We start from the raw sequence: 15,040 nt of genomic DNA on the forward strand, positions 1-15,040 counted from the left end.
GCGCGTCAAGGTATGGGTGCGTAATAGGAGCAGTTTTAATGCGACCACAATCTATGGTCAACGAACTTTAGATTGAAGCGAGTGTTTTTAAGTAGAAGCAAGGGTAAGGAATTGTGAACAAATCTCATCTAAAAAATACGAGATAATCGAAAATATTTTAATATCTTTGTAGTAGTAGTTTGGATGGATAATATAGGGGCTACTGAAGCATGCCCGACTACATTATACTGAAGACTTTATTTCGAGACCTGTAACACTGCATTAAGTACTGGGAACTAGGAAAGCTTATGCGCAAATGGAAGACGTTATCTAGCATTTAGCTAAACATTATTAGTGCAAGATTCAAAATTTGTGAAGAAAGAAATTCATTTCACGAGATGTAAAAATATGAAGTTGACCTTCGAAGCAAGGAATTATATGAAGCCAGCGTATGTATCAAAGTAAAAAATAAAAATAAATAAATAAATATAAATAAATAAATAAATAAATAAATAAACATAAAGAAGTACGAATAGATAATAACAATAAATACAACCGGGTCAGTGCACGCTGAAGGACACCAGATCGTCGAAAAAACCAAAAGCCCCCACTTGGGAGCGCCTGAGAACATAGGCGTGCGCAGGATTCCTCATCAGGGGATGGCGAAGGTTCACCGCAGCACCGCTCTTCTTACTAAGTCACTTTATAGGCCAGACTTCGCCCTCCCCCCCGCCCCCCCTCCCTTAGTTGACCCCGTGCGCACGCCTATGCCTGGGAATCATATCGTGGTTTTGGCCCGTGAAACCCCAGAACAGCGGGAAAAACATATTTGTCTAGACTACTTAACTCATACAATAGGGCAGGCTATAATTCACAGTACTTAACATTTTCAAAATTTAAAACGTTAATGCGTTCCCCTCTATACAATGTTTTCTGGAAGTTATAGTGTGTGAGATGGATTTTCTTAGTTTTCTTGCATGTCATGAAGTGCATATCTATTTTGTTGCCGCTTTATCTGGATAGTGTAATCCATTGCGCAAATCTTTTTTCCCAATTCATTGTATAACTTCCATCCTTTATAGTGACTGTATTAGGGCATTATACAAAGTGTATTATGTGCTTTACCACATGTAGCCATACTATACTAAAGGGGGTGAGGTTTCCTCCAGGCCGGGTTTGTGCGGCTTTTTTCCCCTCATTCACCTCCGTTTACCACTATGTTCTTCATGTGTATGTAAATCGAAATTAATAAATCAAATCAAATCAATTTTGAGATTACCCAACCACAATGTATCACGCATGAATGTCATTGTTAAGTTACTTGAGATGATGTGAGGCTGCTTTTAAACTACAAGCGATGTTAGCTTTAAGTCCCTTTGGGCGGGTATCACTCACCTCATTTTCTCTGTGGTGTCGTGTAACCAATGGGAGGGCAGGACCGGTTAAATTAGTGAACAGGCGGAAGGGCGCCTCATGAATTTTACCTCCCGAGTAGCGAGGCGGCAGACTCTTCGTTTCTCGAGTGTGGCTGTAAACTGGAGTCAAGTGACAAGTGAAGTGATCCGAAATTCTGGGACCCACGCAGAAAAGTTGCCTCTTATTTTCGGATGCTTTCGTCTGAAAAGGAGTAAAAAAAGAGTCAAGGTGCAGTCATTCGCTTTTGACTCCTTTTTTGAGAGTGCAGCGTCCGGCGGCAACGCGTCACGCCGGACATAACCCCACTCTCTCCGCCAACCACCGTCCCGCGCCAACACGAACAGCGTGACAGACGCCAAAGGCTTAACGAGCACAGCATAGTCCAGCGGATCGAGTCCATCCTTGAGGAGAAGAGAGGAGAAATCCGCCGCTGCGAGCACCACCCAGATGAGACCGGCAACGTGCCGCTCCTTCGACTGCCGCTTTCGTGATGTGTGGAGAGCGGCCGCTCGAGCTGGCGAAGTGAACGACCGAGGCGGGGCGGCACAGTCGGAGCGTCGTCGCTTTGCCGGAGGTCGAAATTTACCCCACACCGCATCTCCGCCCACCTTACTCCTTAGCAATCTACGAGGAAACACAACATTCTTTGGTAAATGATGTGAACTTCGGAAGGTCGGCCACTCAACAGCAGGATATCATAATCTTCACAAATTACGTTCGAGCGATTTAGGAAAAAACACTGCAAGGAAAAGTAGCAATGAATTAGTTCATCTTTGAATTCGGCTAGTTGGTTCATAATCAGGAAATTCTAGAGCCCGAACAAACAAGGACGAAAAGAAACAGATGAAAACAGAACCAGCGCCGTTACCGTTTTCACGGTGGTACTGTTTTCATGTGTCTTTTTTAACACGAAAGTGTTTTATGCCGGGGTCCACCAAGTACATCCGTCACGGATATGACGTTGATAAAATGGACGCCAACGGGTGAGAAAGAAAAAAACCAAGAAAAAGATACCCCGCCGCGAATCGAACCCACGACGTTGCGGCCGCGACGGTGAGCGCCCGACGCACTACCGACTAAGCTAACTCGGGAGATGCTTGACACGGCGCGAACGCGCCTTATATCTTTCACACATTCTCTTTCGCGGCGGGCGGAGCTATAGGCGGAGCGGGGTGGTGCCGCCGTCTGTGAGATGTGAAAAGAAGTAAAACTTCACGCTCGACGCTTACTAGCGCTTACTCCGAGATTGCACGCGATATTGGAGGTCATGGTTAAAGCGTCTCGATACCAGAGCGGTAGACTGGCCGCGCTGGCGTCGCCGAGTCACCCTTGACGCAGTTACGTTCTTTGCCTTTGGCTTCATGTTAGCGTGCGTCGGCTCATCGGAGTAGTGCAGCTCCCACGTGCACCAACGGGATTTCTCCGCCGCCGACTGCTTCAATTGCGAGAGCACCGACTAACAAAACTGCTGCAATATGCGTTGCAAAAAGGACGCGAGTTCGACGGGCGAATGTCGTGCCTTGGTGCCTTGGTGGAGCGAGAGCAGCGCCTACGAGACAGAGGCCAGCGGGACGCACGCGCTTGCGGCTCAGGCTACGAACCTCTACCTCCCGTGTTGCTGAAGCGCAGTGTGTGTTATGTATGCATGAGCACAGGCGTCGGCTACCCTTTACTAGAAAGCGCACACCGTGCCGTTTCTCTCCTTATTTGACGACGCTTTGAAGAAGTGCATACCGGGTACCAGTGTTGATTATGAGCTTGTTGATATCATCCTTACGCGGGATTCACGATTCGCTGTGTCCAAATATATGTTCACACCGTCAGCTACCGTGCGCAACGGTTTAATCATGATCATGGGCGTTAGTCGTCGCGATATAGACATGCTGTCAACATGGGTGCATCCACGTCAAACGGTTCTATAGCTGCTAAACACGAATAGACATTGTACAAGCTCTCATATATCACTACACAATAAGCAGTACTTCTGTGAAGACACGTGTCACTTTCGTGTTGTACCGATTCCTATGACAGAGGGATCAGCCATGTTTTTTTGTTCTTTTTGTTCGCGCTGCAGACTGTTATAAATATGGTATCGCATAACTCGGGCATCGCCACTTTGTATATAGAGCGTGCGAAAACATTTCACACACTCTGTAGTTGTAATAATGGTGCCCGGGAAAAAGAGGTGCCTTCATATTTTTTATCTATATCAGCCCCGATCTCATCCCCTCGCTGTTTGTAATGGCGTATAGCCCTTGTGCTAGGTCAACAAGAGTTATGGCCACAGTTGGTCAATTATTATTTCCCATTCGTCCACCCTTCAGCACAATTCTCACAATGTCACGCCTTTCTAAAACTGGAATCGCCTATTCGGACAGACGGGTAAAAGCGAGATACGTATCCGAAAAAAAAAATAAAAAAACGTTTATAAAATGTGGCCACAGCCATGCAATGAACGTCGTCCTTTCTACAGAGTAGCGCGATGGCTCTGCACCGTGCTTAACCCTGCGGTCAGTGGGACTGTCGTCATTTGTCACCCCATCGCGGAAGTCTATTGCGGCCCATCAGGGCCTCTGCCTCGCCGACTTCCGCACTACTTGCTCTCACTGTACGGCGCCGCGAAACCCAAGGCATTGGCAAACTGCCTTCCCCTCTTTTACCACAATAGAGTCGTCCTTCCCGTCTGTCGGCTGCCAATGGAACTACAGCCAATAGAGACCGGAAAAATGGATGACATCTGCAGACGACGCGAAGCAACAGAAAGAAAACCCGAATGTGCCCCGTGTTCTGCCTGTGACTCCTAATACACGGTGTCAGCAATAAACAACTAAGAAACTAAGAAAAGAGGATACGCCGCTTTCCAATTTAGTTAGGTGATTAGTTCAAGAGCAGGAGATGCGAGCGCCATATTGACCGTAAGAGTGGTCGTACTGAATTTGAGCGCCGTCCGGCAGCGGAGAAGTAGCCACAACCGATCTATCCTGATTGACCGAGCTGCACGACGTTAGCTGTTCTTCTGGCGTTGCCCGCATGAGAACTCTTATGTATCTCACAAGTGCTACAATACAAGCAGATGGAAGGACGAAGAAATGATCGTCGATGGAAGCATAGCAGTGTGTGCAAAGGGTTGCTGGCACGCTGCCTGATGCCACGAGCATGGCAACGTTGCTGCTCTGCAAACAAGGGCTGTGCTGCAATACACTTTCGCTTTCCGCGCACGCGCGCGAATTTAGACATGCAGGCTTTCTCTTCTTTTTAGTATGCTGGGTTTTATTATTATTATTATTATTATTATTATTATTATTATTATTATTATTATTATTATTATTATTATTATTATTATTATTATTATTATTATTATTATTATTATTATTATTATTATTATTATTAGCGGTTAGCTCATCCAGCGCTTTGTCGCTGGATGAAAATCTTATCTGCGAATGCATTAAGCGCTTAAAACCATCCTTATCATGTGGGCCAGATGGCATCCCCTCCGCCATACTAAAAGCTTATGGTAGTATATTTGTCCCAGTACTAACTACGATATTTAATAACTGCCTGGACACTTCCACATTTCCTAGCATGTGGAAAACTGCTCGTGTTTTTCCAGTATTTAAGTCGGGCTCTAAAACAGATGCTTCTAATTATCGCCCGATTTCTCTACTATGTGCCACATCAAAGATCTTCGAGCTGGCTCTTCACAACATATTGTCTTTTAGTGTGAAAAACTCATTGATTCCTAATCAACATGGTTTTCTCACTGGCCGCTCAACTACCACAAATCTTGCTAGTTTCATGACACAGATCTCCACACCTTTTTCTCAGAGAGGACAGGTTGACGTAATTTACTGTGACCTGAGCAAGGCTTTTGACGTAGTCAGCCACACACTGATTATGGTTAAACTTGCGCACTTTGATCTTGACTTGTCAGTTGTGAATCTCCTGCAGAGCTATCTGCTCAATAGATATTGTTGTGTAGCCATAAATGGCCAAACCTCTTCTTTGTATAAAGTGACTAGTGGGGTCCCTCAAGGGTCGGTATTAGGCCCACTCCTATTTTTAATTTACGTTAATGATGTTTCTTTTGCCATTCGTAATTCTTCTTTCCTCTTGTATGCCGATGACATCAAGATTTTTAAGGAAATTCATTCAGTTAACGACTGTCGCTTGCTGCAGTCAGACTCAAATTCATGTCTATCACTCGCAAAACATCTAGCGTGTCATTTCAATACTCTGTCAATTCTGTGCCGTTATGCAAGGTTTATGAAATCAGTGATCTTGGTGTTGTTGTTGACAGCGCGTTAAACTTTTCTTCTCACGTTAAGCGTGCTGCTATGCGGGGCCTTCGTTCTCTCGGATGTGTTTGTAGAATATCTCGGGAATTCAGGTCTCCCATGGCCCTACACAAATTGTACACGGCAATATGTCTTCCGCAACTTGAGTATGCGTCCGTGATATGGAATGGCATTGCTCAATCCAGCGGTAACACCATTGAACGAGTCCAGAAAAAAATCCTCAGCATATATAACCATCACTTTGCTAAAAAGGACTCTGGATCTCGTTCAAATACTGCTGAATTATTATCACTGCCATCACTTCACTGCCGACGAAATCGCTCTGATCTCTTATTTCTTTACAAGCTAGTCCACGGTATCATATCCTGCCCTGTACTTCTCAATTGTGTAAATTTTCGAATTCCGCGTAAGTTAACCAGAGAGAACAGACCGTTTCATGTACCCGCCTGCTTCTTCCAACACTCTACCGTCCACAGTTTTTACAGTGCCACCGCCACATACGCGTCAGTGAATTTATTGATCATTTCCTTTTTTTTTTTCGCTCCCCCCTCTCTCTCTGTCTCTCCCATCTTTCTACTCCCCTTCCCTTTCCCCCGGCGTAGGGTAGCCAACCGGACTGCTGTCTGGTTAACCTCCCTGCCTTCTCCTTTTCGTATTCCTTCCTTCCTTCCTACCGTCCACAGAATACAAAGTCTCTATAATGTTAATTTTCTTGATCTTGACGTTTTTCATAGCCCGCAATCATTGTTTTTATCCGAGCTTTGCACTGTTTTGACATAGTGTGGCACAATGTACAAAGTCTTCCCTTCTCAGTCTTTCCACATAGTTGTATATATGCAATCTAATATTTTATGCCCCGTCAATATTTCTCGTGTTGTCTTATTTTACTCCTCCCCTTTTGTGTCCATTTCTCTTTGTGTACGTGTTTTTGCTCTTTTTATTTCTGAAAACTGTCTGTATTGTATTGTTTATTTTTATAGTTTTTTTTTTGCGTGCGCCAGCACAAAGACCTTACGGTTGTTCCTGTGTTCCAGGGCACGTTAAATAAATGACTGATTGATTGATTATTATTATTATTATTATTATTAATATTATTATTATTATTATTATTATTATTATTATTATTATTATTATTATTATTATTATTATTATTATTATTATTATTATTATTATTATCCGAGATTTGCCTTCAAGCGAGGTGATAACACGGGCCTTTATCATCACTTGTCTACCGTTTAGTGGTCATAGGTTACTGACAAACCAAATCTTGATGAGCGGGTTGATCGGTTTACGGAGCTTGTACTGAGCAGCATGCGTAATTTTATTCCCCAATATACACCTAAACAACGTAAATATCCCCACTGGTTCTCATCTGAACTCATCAGTGCACTGAAGCATAAAGAACACGCACACAGGAAATCTAAATGTTCTCCATCCAGCGAGTGGAAGGAAGAGTTCAGCTTCTTTCGAACTCTCTCTAAACGCCTATATAAACGGGATCATAGTTCGTATATTGAATTCTTAGAAAAAAACATGGCTGATCCCTCTGTCATAGGAATCGGTATAACACGAAAGTGACACGTGTCTTCACAGAAGTACTGCTTATTGTGTAGTGATATATGAGAGCTTGTACAATGTCTATTCGTGTTTAGCAGCTATAGAACCGTTTGACGTGGATGCACCCATGTTGACAGCATGTCTATATCGCGACGACTAACGCCCATGATCATGATTAAACCGTTGCGCACGGTAGCTGACGGTGTGAACATATATTTGGACACAGCGAATCGTGAATCCCGCGTAAGGATGATATCAACAAGCTCATAATCAACACTGGTACCCGGTATGCACTTCTTCAAAGCGTCGTCAAATAAGGAGAGAAACGGCACGGTGTGCGCTTTCTAGTAAAGGGTAGCCGACGCCTGTGCTCATGCATACATAACACACACTGCGCTTCAGCAACACGGGAGGTAGAGGTTCGTAGCCTGAGCCGCAAGCGCGTGCGTCCCGCTGGCCTCTGTCTCGTAGGCGCTGCTCTCGCTCCACCAAGGCACCAAGGCACGACATTCGCCCGTCGAACTCGCGTCCTTTTTGCAACGCATATTGCAGCAGTTTTGTTAGTCGGTGCTCTCGCAATTGAAGCAGTCGGCGGCGGAGAAATCCCGTTGGTGCACGTGGGAGCTGCACTACTCCGATGAGCCGACGCACGCTAACATGAAGCCAAAGGCAAAGAACGTAACTGCGTCAAGGGTGACTCGGCGACGCCAGCGCGGCCAGTCTACCGCTCTGGTATCGAGACGCTTTAACCATGACCTCCAATATCGCGTGCAATCTCGGAGTAAGCGCTAGTAAGCGTCGAGCGTGAAGTTTTACTTCTTTTCACATCTCACAGACGGCGGCACCACCCCGCTCCGCCTATAGCTCCGCCCGCCGCGAAAGAGAATGTGTGAAAGATATAAGGCGCGTTCGCGCCGTGTCAAGCATCTCCCGAGTTAGCTTAGTCGGTAGTGCGTCGGGCGCTCACCGTCGCGGCCGCAACGTCGTGGGTTCGATTCGCGGCGGGGTATCTTTTTCTTGGTTTTTTTCTTTCTCACCCGTTGGCGTCCATTTTATCAACGTCATATCCGTGACGGATGTACTTGGTGGACCCCGGCATAAAACACTTTCGTGTTAAAAAGCGCCTCTGACAGGCCGGCTGAGTTTTGGAAGTATGTACGTAAACGGTCTAGCAAAAGCGGAGAGTCCTTCAGACTACTGGACTCAAATGGGGTAGAAGTGCATGCCGTCGCTGACTGTTTTGCCACGCATTTCTCATCCGTTTATAAGGCCTCAGACTCTAGTACTGATATCAGACAACAGCCCAAGGCGGTTAGCTCATCCAGTGCTTTGTCGCTGGATGAAAACCTTATCTGCGAATGCATTAAGCGCTTAAAACCATCCTTATCATGTGGGCCAGATGGCATCCCCTCCGCCATACTAAAAGCTTATGGTAGTATATTTGTCCCAGTACTGACTACGATATTTAATAACTGCCTGGACACTTCCACATTTCCTAGCATGTGGAAAACTGCTCGTGTTTTTCCAGTATTTAAGTCAGGCTCTAAAACAGATGCTTCTAATTATCGCCCGATTTCTCTACTATGTGCCACATCAAAGATCTTCGAGCTGGCTCTTCACAACATATTGTCTTTTAGTGTGAAAAACTCATTGATTCCTAATCAACATGGTTTTCTCGCTGGCCGCTCAACTACCACAAATCTTGCTAGTTTCATGACGCAGATCTCCACACCTATTTCTCAGAGGGGACAGGTTGACGTAATTTACTGTGACCTGAGCAAGGCTTTTGACGTAGTCAGCCACACACTGATTATGGTTAAACTTGCGCACTTTGATGTTGACTTGTCAGTTGTGAATCTCCTGCAGAGCTATCTGCTAAATAGATATTGTTATGTAGCTGTAAATGGACAAACGTCTTCTTTGTATAAAGTGACTAGTGGGGTCCCTCAAGGGTCGGTATTAGGCCCACTCCTATTTTTAATTTACGTTAATGATGTTTCTTTTGCCATTCGTAATTCTTCTTTCCTCTTGTATGCCGATGACATCAAGATTTTTAAGGAAATTCGTTCAGTTAACGACTGCCACTTGCTGCAGTCAGACTTGCGCTCTTTTTCCGTATGGTGCAACGGTAATAACCTTTCTCTGAATACCTCGAAGACAAAATTCATGTCTGTCACTCGCAAAACATCTAGCGCGTCATTTCAATACTCGGTCAATTCTGTGTCCTTATGCAAGGTTTATGATATCAGTGATCTTGGTGTTGTTGTTGACAGCACCTTAAACTTTTCTGCTCACGTTAAGCGTGCTGCTATGTGGGGCCTTCGTTCTCTCGGATGTGTTTGTAGAATATCTCGAGAATTCAGGTCTCCCATGGTCCTCCACAAATTGTACACAGCAATATGTCTTCCACAACTTGAGTATGCGTCCGTGATATGGAATGTGATTGCTCAATCCAGCGGTAACACCATTGAACGAGTCCAGAAAAAATTCCTCAGCATATATAACCATCGCTTTGCTAAAAATGACTCTGGATCTCGTTCAAATACTGCTGGAATATTATCACTGCCATCACTTCACTGCCGACGAAATCGCTCTGATCTCTTATTTCTTTACAAGCTAGTCCACGGTATCATATCCTGCCCTGTACTTCTCAACTGTGTAAATTTTCGAATTCCGCGTAAGTTAACCAGAGAGAACAGACCGTTTAATGTACCCGCCTGCTTCTTCCCACACTCTACCGTTCACAGAATATAAAGTATCTATAATGCTAATTTTCTTGATCTTGACGTTTTTCATAGCCCACAATCATTGTTTTTATCCGAGCTTTGCACTGTTTTGACATAGTGTGGCACAATGTACAAAGTCTTCCCTTCTCAGTCTTTCCAAATAGTTGTATATATGCAATCTAATTTTTTATTCCCCGTGAATATTTCTCGTGTTGTCTTATTTTACTCCTCCCCTTTTGTGTTCATTTCTCTTTGTCTACGTGTTTTTGCTATTTTTATTTCTGAAAACTGTCTGTATTGTATTGTTTATTTTTATTGTTTTTTTTTGCGTGCGCCAGCACAAAGACCTTACGGTTGTTCCTGGGCACGTTAAATGATTGATTGATTGATTGATTGATTGATTGATTGATTGATTGATTGATTGATTGATTGATTGATTGATTGATTGATTGATTATTTGGTGTGGATACATAGAGAACACGGAAACAGAGAGGAAATAGGGAGGCAACAGGCTGAGAACTTCCACCCAGAGGGGCACAGCGCCTGCAGGCTCCTTCGGGAAGGGGGAAGCAGAAGCGAAGATGGGAAAAAGAAAGAGGAAAGGAAACAAAACAAATAACACCCAGCTAAACCCAGCTAAATAATACCGATTTCGCTGGGTTGTGCTCTCATTCGCAAATGAAGCAGCGTTGTCAGACTAACCTGAAAGACGAGACGCCGAGAGAGAGGCAATGTAGACAGCAGCGACTGTTTCGCTTTATTTGAAAGCCAGTGCACTTTCGATAATACATGTCATTTCAATTTGACAGCCAGTGTACATTTCATAATACATACATCAGAAATACACATTATACATCAATCTCTCCACAGCAAGCAAGTTATAAAAGAACAGAAGAAAAAACATTGTCATTCAATTGAAATCATCATCATCATCTCAGTTTTCTATGAGCGCCCGGAATGAACATGATACAAGAAGCCAGGAAACGATACAAACGACATCTCAAGCTTTAGTTGTTATTTGATGCTAACGGTGTACTACAATCAACATCTATAACCTAGACGCATTGTGTTTTATGTATATGAAATACACTGAAGTAAGTTCTCCCGTTCTGGAGGGAACGCGAACCATTCAAAAAAGAATGTACGCATACACGCAATTGTAAAGTTCTAGTAATATCAGTGGGCATGTTATATGACGTTTGTTTCAGCGAGATAACTGACACTGCGCGCATAATGCAGCAAACGTGGAACCAAAAGAGAAGGTCATGTATTTCACCCAAGTCAGCTGCACGAAACTCCTGATTCATTGCAACAAAGGAGGGAAAAATTCAGGAGCCATTCTCCAATCGGGAAAATAGGGGCAAACTAAGCTTGGCGTGGGAGTGCCTGAGTTACTGCTTTTTTCTTTCTTTCTTTCTTTCTTTCTTTCTTTCTTTCTTTCTTTCTTTCTTTCTTTCTTTCTTTCTTTCTTTCTTTCTTTCTTTCTACGTCACGGTGGCTAGGCTGACTTGGTCACATGTGATGCATCGTAAATTGTTAGCAACCGAAATAATGCAATGTTTTTCTACGCAGGATGATAGATGACCTCCTTGACTTCAATCAAAGGAGTTTAGAAAAATCAAAAACAGTCTTTTTGAGAAAACTATTTTCAAACTTCGCGTTTTTGGTAAATGACTTACGTTTAAGCACAATTATAGAGTAAAACGGAGCGCGATGAAACCACGGAAATTACTTTAAAAGAAAGCACAAATATCAAAGCCAATGTGTACCGATTTTTATTATTCTCAGTTTAATATGCTTGCAACAATAAATTCCTTAAATACTGGTATTTTGTGCGGTTTGCCATATCTTCGTGCGTTTTCTTCTTTGAAAGTGCTTCGGCATCAAGTAAGAGAAAAAATAGGATCATAAGATTGTATTTCACTTATTCTTTGAGGGTAATAAATATTGTGACCAAGCAGTGCACCGTTTTTTCCTTGGGTGAGCTCAAATTTCAAAAAATCGGAAAATTTCCAGAAAAGTGCTTTTTTCGACAAAAATTTTTATATTTTTTTCAGTCTAACAATTTTTTTTTTTCACAAAACTAACTTCGAACCCATTGTTCTGGGTCTAACATCTAGACCTAAAGTAAGTTTCATCAAATTCGGGAATGGTGACCGGCACCTCGTGTTCGACCATACCTGGACACACACAGACGTAAAAGCAATAATCCATTAAGCTAAAAACCAAGGTATCTCGCGGATGGGAGAATATTGTTCGTGCACGCGCTGGACATTGCTGACTGCGATTTTAACATACTGAAGTAGTACATAGCGTTGGTGTTATTACAATTACTGAATATGTGCGCACGAGAAATTTGTATCAAGAATGATGTAGTATACACCTTCCCGCCTGCTGACAAACAAAATATTTCGTATTTTAAAAAGGTGGGACAAGCAAGAACGACTTTTAATATTATATAGCCCCAAATAAAAGTCGGTAAGTACTAATGAGTATTTCACAGAATGTTCCCATTATAACATTGTGCGTCACAGCTATAGGAACCCAAGAGATAATGAACAAAGAAGCATAGGAAATGTTAGTATAGTTTTCAACTGGAATCTAAAATAAACTACCGGAAAATGAATGTGGACGAAATGGGAGGCACACCCTCAACTTCCACATCACGAGTACCTTGCTGTAGGTGTAGTTTGCTGCACTTACGCTACTGCGGCGGCTGCTGCTCCACCGTCCACTTTCTTGTGTGCTTATGTCAGAGCTTTGACAATGACAGTGATGGAGAGGCACTGAATGAATTCTGGTCAACCGGCATACTTTAAAGGGGCCCTGCAACACTTTTCGAGCATGCTCAAAAAGCGCTGCCGATCGGTAGTCGAGGCTCCCGAGAACACGCGAGCCAAATATTACAGCGATGCGCACGGCCTGGAATTTACAATAAATTCTCAAAATCAGCTGAAAATCGCTCCCTCTTCTCTCGACAAATGATGTATTAGTCCGCAAAATATGACGCGATTGTCGGCAGTTCCACCATTGGCTGATGTTATAATCACGATAACACCCTCATTATTACTTTCGTTGTTAATTTTGAGTTCAATAAGTAGATAATATGTATGTTTATATTCTGTTATCGCGTTAAAAACACCAAACAAACATTAATTATTAGCACTTTCCGGTCCTCACCAGACAGCTCGTCTGCGTCGTAGTTGCGTGGTTCCGTTTTCTTCGCCATGCGCAGTGCCGAAAACGTGAATATTTCTGTGCTTTTGACCATCGCCGGTTCCGCTGAGAGTGGCAGCCGTTCGAGTGTTGCCTCGTCAGCTGGGAACTGCATCGTCGGCACGTTCTCACGACCGACCGAGGCACGGCGCAGCGTGTCTCCGATAACAATGCTGGCGTCCGGTAATGGCGGCGCTTCGGGGTCGTCTGCCAGTGCCGTCTTACGAGGCGGTGTATCGAAGTATGGGCCGAAACCGATCTCAGCTGTCATTCGTTCCAAACGAGCGCGCAGGTTTGCTTCCATGGTTGGCAGAGCGATGAAAACACTACGGCGTTCGAGGTGCACACCGAACATTACCAAACCGACGCGCAGTTTTCAAGCACGCGCGATATCGGCTCCGCTCGACGAGAACGACGCAAGCCGACCGGAAGTGGCGGCACAGACCACGTGGTTGCGCCCAGACGTCAGAGAGAAAAAAATGAAGAAAAAAACTCCGCCGGCGGTCTTGGGCGGAGCCTCGCTCCTCTGTGCTGCCTCCCTCGACTCGCTGCCTAGCTTTCCGCGCGCTCGCGGAGTTGAGTTGAGGGAGAAAGCTGCGGAACGTAATCTCTATAATTTGGTAACACCACTTAGACATGACGGATTCGAAAAATTTTTGCGGCATATGACTCGTGAAGAGTCATACGTCAATAATGAGACTATTCCAATATAACTAAGAAAGGTGTTGCAGGGCCCCTTTAACGTCTACAGAAACTTCGAATCTGCCTTGAATTCTACTCCCGCTAGATCTAGCCGCCGAGGCTGGGAACTGATCATGCGAGCTCAGTAGCTGAACGCCGTATCCACCGAGCTGTCGATGCGGTTGTGTATGCATTACTCTGTAGATGTGGCAACAACGCTTGACGCTGCGCTTTGGGTGGTTTTGTTCGTTTGTGCGCCGAGCGTCAGAACACACGTCAACGTGAGTGGGAAGCAGCTACGAGTGGTCGCAGCATAAGGTACGTGCAGTTTTTATTATCGCTGCCGGCGCGTGGGCTTCCGTGGACACTTTTCGTCCCCTCTCCTCACAGCGTGTGTCGAAGGCGACTACCGACTCGGGCTATACTTATGGTGCCGTCCACCCCCCCCCCCTCCAAAAAAAGAAATAAAACGCCGTCTGGGAAAGCGAAAGTGTCCAGGGCCTCCGAAGCGCAACGTTCACCCCATGCCTTCACTGCCACTCTGTCTTGTCCGACAAGGAGGGCGAGCGAAGGCAGCTTTTGTGTGGTACGGTGGCTGTTCGCTCGCGCGAGCTAGAATTTATTGAGGGAACCCCGGTAAGCGGTGCTGCTCGTGGGCGCGGTCCATTGCCCCAACGTGGTATGTACGGCCGTTCTTCGAGGAGGTCTGGGGCACGTGACCCGCCAAGTGTGCGTGTCACTGAGCGGCCACGCTAAACTCGCATTTCGGCAGTTTCTCTCAGCGCCGCCGCTGCCGCAAGGCTTAACGTGTCCTCTTGTCGGCGTTTCCTGCCGCGCATGCAGGAGGCTGAAGTATCGACAACAACACCGCTAGTTCAAGGCACAACGCGATCACTGACAGCGGTGGTGCTCTGGGAAGAGGCTAGTCAGAAACTAATTTACAGGCAACAAAACATGTAACAATCATAACCGGAATATGAATGCACTGAAGCACGTCCAGGTGTTCTCGACTCGTTCACGCTGCGTGCAACGTCCGCAATACTGAATCGAACTAATCGGATAGAGTATGGGAGCTTTACTTTCCGGATTATAGGGCGTTCGCATTTTCCTTTCTGTCTGCGGCAATATCTTACGTGTATCGTTCGTCCGTTGGGAATAATTCGAAAAAGT

The sequence above is a fragment of the Rhipicephalus sanguineus genome, chromosome 5 (assembly GCF_013339695.2).
Source record: "Rhipicephalus sanguineus isolate Rsan-2018 chromosome 5, BIME_Rsan_1.4, whole genome shotgun sequence".
NCBI lineage: Eukaryota > Metazoa > Arthropoda > Arachnida > Ixodida > Ixodidae > Rhipicephalus > Rhipicephalus sanguineus.